We start from the raw sequence: 4,774 nt of genomic DNA, 5'->3' as shown, positions 1-4,774 counted from the left end.
ACTACAGCCAAATGACTACTTCCATTCTGCCATTCTTCAAATGGGCATGGTTATAGTTGTTATTCTGCTCTGATCTACTCTGTGTATATATATAACATACATATACTTTTTGGTGAAAAAGCGGATCAAATAAACACAACTTATAGTTCATGTAGCACTACCAGACATGGCATTTGTGCTTGAGGACTGCATATCTCCTAAAGGTTCTAGACTCTGAGCTAGAGGCAGAGACTGGATGAGACATTGGCTGTCTCTTTTATGGAAGTGGTAAGGGTGTTCCATGTGTGGAAAATAAAAGTCAAAGACTGGCTTGTACACAAATATCTATTTTAATTTGCAAACAACTAGACATTACTTTCCAGCTTCTTTTCTTTTTTTAAGAAAAATAGAGCTTTATTAATTAGAAAGACAATAGTACATCATTTACCCCATGATAAAAGTATTCATTAAAAAGTGGAGATATTTTTATCCCCAGATAATCATCATGTAGAGTCTCTCTTTAGTCTCTCATTCTGCTTCATTCTCTTTGTGTCACTTTAGTATGCATATCTCCTGGATACTGTGTACATTTTTTCTTCTCTGTATACATCTGTGCCATGGCTTCTGGTGTCAGTTCTTCTACTACACTCTTCACTGGGACTTGATTGTGGCTGTTTTCTTATCTCTCTTTGCTTATAGCTACAGAACTTCTGCCTTGGCTTCCCCCGCTCCTCTCTTCTCTGCTATGGTTTCTGCTGCTCCCCTCCTTTCTTTCAGAGCTTCTCTTCTCTGGGCTTTGATTATGGCTTCTGGACTTTCTGTCAGAATCAGAATGGCTTCGTTTGCTATTCTCTCTAGAACTCTCGTGTTTTAAGAACTCAGGCCTTTCTTTGGCTTTTTTTCCGGTTAAGATAACTGCTAGAAACTTCTTCACAAAGTTTTCTCTTTTCAGGCTTGTCCTGCTCTTCAGAATCACTGTTGTTATGCCCTGAGCTCTTGTTTTTCTTTATTTCTTCTTTTCAATATATTTTTTTCTTTAGTAGTCACTCTCACTCTACTGCTTTCTGAAGTTTCAGTAGGAGAAGAGGAGGAGTAGGAGGAAGAGGAGGATGAGAAAGAAGAGGACTTGTTTTTATGTTTTTTGTGTGTACTTCTGCTCTTCTGAAACTTTTTCTTTTTTCTATCTCTTTTCTTTTTCTTTGTTCTTCTCCAGTTTATCTCATTTCCTGAGAAGTTTCTGTTTTTGTTTGGTTGTTAATAACTTTAAAAATTCAACTTCTGGATCTTCTTCAGCCCGACTTACAGCAAACTCCTGTGATGGATCATTTGTGGTCAAGTTTCTCCACAGCACATTTCATTTCAGGGCAAATCCACTGTTTCTCATTTCCTCCATTGGCTCCGAGGTGTGCATTGATGACCTGAGCCATCACTGGGAACTGAACTTGCATTGATTCCAGAAAGACCCAACTAAGGATATTCTTGATCTGTGTTGACATGACCCCATTTGTAACATTTAATGCCCCTCACATTTCAAAACTGAATACCAAAGGGTTGATCTCTGATGTGCATGTCATCTTTGGCATATTTTTCTTGTGGGGCTCCTTTCTGCCATTCAAGTTTGTATTCAGTCTCTCCTCTGTTTCTTCTTTCTCTTTGTCTACTTTACTTTTTTAACTCCTGGTGGGGCTTCATACATGAAATTAAGGCCATTCTTTACACATTCATATCCCATCACCAAGCTATTATCATATGATTCTTGTTCTTAAGATATTGTTGCATTAATTCTTCTTGTTTCTTCTTACCATATGATATTTTCTATTCTGTCATCTATATTTTTTGATATTAGATTTGGAGGTGGGATGAAAGTCCTTCTTGCACATGAAGTTGGTGAAGGATTTCCCCATCTTGGAGCTGGAGCTGGGGAAAACAGAGGCTAATGGAGTCATATGACTAAGTTCTGCTCACAGGATGTGATTGGAGGGGTTGTCTACAACTTTCAGGCCTGGTCCCTCAAATAATTCTCTCTCTCTTTGTCTTCTGGCCACTGTAGAGGATCATGCAGAAGCTTTGAGGTCCTAGGATATTGTTGAAGCATCATATGGAAACAAAAAGCTGATCCTTAAATGACTGCAAACAACAAAGCCTGTTTGACAACTTTCACTGTAGTGACATAAGCAAGAAGGAAAGATTACTGTGAAAAATCACCAAGAGGTTTTTTTTTTTTCACAGTAGTTAAGCTACATTATAGTTCGCAGCCTCCCCTAGAAGTTTACTTTTAGACTGCATTTTTTTGTTTGACACTTACTCAATATATATTTCATTCCTACAAAAACATTTCAGTAACTTTGGTCACAAGAGACTGTGTCTCAGTACAACTTACTATGTTCATTTGTAAACCATGTATTGTCTACTCTGTGTGAGTAATCGTGGCCATATGACTGAGTTCTGGCTGGTGGAATATAAATAGGTGTTTAGCGTGCCATTTCTGGGCTAGTAGATATGACCCTTTAAAGATATCTTGCCCCTTCTGTCGGGCAGATGTGGAAAGCAACCATACCATGAGACACAGAAAAACCCACGAAAAAAGGAGCCTAATTCCAAATCATTGAGTGGAAAAAAGCCACCATTTTATGTGAGAAGTGAATTTCTGTTTTTACTTATATGCATATCTATTTTTTAAATTTTTAAATTTTAAATTTTTAAATTCATTTTAATTGATTGATTGATTTATTTTCGGAGACAGGGTCTGGCTCTGCCACCCGGGCTGGAGTGAAGTGGCATGATCTTGGCTCACTGCAACCTCTGCCTCCCAGGCTTAAGCCATCCTTCCACCTGAGCCTCCCAAGTAGCTGGAACTACAGGCATGTACCACCGTGCTTGGCTAATTTTGTGGAGATGGGGTTTCCCTTTGTTGCCCAAGCTGGTCTTGAACTCCTGAGCTCTAGCAATTCTCCTGCCTCAGCCTCCCAAAGTGTTAGAATTACAGGCATGAGCCACTGTGCCTGGCCGCATTTCTAAACCTTCTTGTAACAGCACTCAGCATTTACCCTAAATAATAAATGGGCCATATCCTTTATATCTCTATTGCTTCCATATAGTCAGTTTGGAACACCCTTTCAGAAGAAGACTTCTTCTTCTGAAAACTCCTATTTAACCTTCAAAAACTCACCTCAAATGTCAACTACTCACTGAGCTTTTCTCTATTCTTAGGCAGTTATTTATTCCCTTTCCCAGAATAACTAAAAATTTCATGTATCCCTATGTATTTCTATTATTCAATTATGATTGATTTACACAATTGAGGATTTGCACAATTTTCCCTTCTTGACAGTTAAATCATAGAGAGCAGGAATTTACTTTGTATTTCCTTATATCTAACATGCCTCACACAGAATAGACAATACATGGTATCCAAATGAACAAAATAAATTGTATTGAGATAATACTCTCATGTGATCAAAGTTACTGAAATATTTCATAAGAAGTATATATATACTGAATAAGTGTCAAACAAAAATACAGTCTAAAAGTAAACCTTGTTAAAACAGATTCAGCTTTAGAACAAATAGAACTCATTATCTATCTGTTTCAGTATATGGAAATTCTAATAATGTCATGACCCTGATAGAAGAAGATAGAAAATGCTATAATGGAGATTTTTCTTCCCACTCACCTCAGGTTAGGAAGAGGCTTTAATTATTTCTACACCAATCCATCAATTATTCACAAACTTGATGATCTGAGTGCTATCTCCATTCCGTGAGAGTAGAGTTTCAGGCTTCCCTAGGCTTTTGCTGGGTGTAGGTTGTTAAAATGTAGTCAATTTAGTCTTTTGTAGTTTCTCGATGTTTTTCTCAAGGTCTTCTATGGCTGCATAGAAATCTTTATTTCCACAGATGAATTCCAAATGTGAGAGAAAATCATTTGGAAAAATGTAATTATGTTTTATTTCACATCCAATATCAACAACGGAACACAACTTATACCAAAAGCTTCATTTCCACTGGGTTAGTTCATGTATGACTCACTTGTATGATTTTTAAAAATCTTCTATTTTAAAATCTATCATAATAGTAACAAAACTGAAAATCAAGAATATGAATCAGATGTATTGCAGTAACTGAATTCTCAACAGGTTTTATTTTTATTGTACCACACTGTGTAGATGCAGTGACAGAAACATAGCTTTAAAGTAAATAGCTCATTTTCTTTGTATTGCAAATGCCTTAAAGATAATATTGTTATCAGATCAATTCTGTCTACGCATCTGAATCTATTGTTGGATAATATGATCAGAAATAATTACAAAAAGACAACTAGAGTGGACCACAATGCTATGAGTTTATCATTTAAGGCCTCTATATGTTCCTGTTTTCATTTTTTTTTTGTACATACTTTCTTAATATATGGAACAGAACTCTTACTAAGAGTTCTATTTTAGATTACCTTTAAATGACAGCTGTCATTTGTTTCTGTATTTGGGAAGATCCATAAACTAATAGATATCTGACAATAGACCTAGTTGCCTCTATCCTTTGCACCTATGATTAAATTCTTATAAGCTATAAGTTCCAAATTTTACATGGTTATTTGAAATGTCAGCATTTTAAGCAAACATAAACTTAAATCTGAGAGATTAGCTCAGCTAAGCCATATACTTACTACAATACAACCATAAAACACACACCTGGAATTACAGTTTCCCAGCATCTACTATTGCCTATTGCCAGTAATTGAATATGTAGAGAATATCAGCAACACTGAGGTGAAAAAGAGTACAATGCTTGGTATCAAA

The 4,774-nt window shown here is 36.2% G+C and overlaps 1 pseudogene; it reads right to left on the bottom strand.

Moving 5' to 3' along the window:
* Positions 1 to 517: 517 nt before the first annotated feature.
* On the bottom strand, positions 518 to 1,883 carry LOC105553403 (annotated as a pseudogene).
* Between the last annotated feature and the right edge of the window lie 2,891 nt (positions 1,884 to 4,774).

The sequence above is a fragment of the Mandrillus leucophaeus genome, unplaced genomic scaffold, assembly GCF_000951045.1.
Source record: "Mandrillus leucophaeus isolate KB7577 unplaced genomic scaffold, Mleu.le_1.0 Scaffold594, whole genome shotgun sequence".
Taxonomy (NCBI): Eukaryota; Metazoa; Chordata; class Mammalia; order Primates; family Cercopithecidae; genus Mandrillus; species Mandrillus leucophaeus.
The sequence above is the reverse complement of the archived record's forward strand: the minus strand, read 5'-3'. Positions and strand labels throughout refer to the sequence as shown.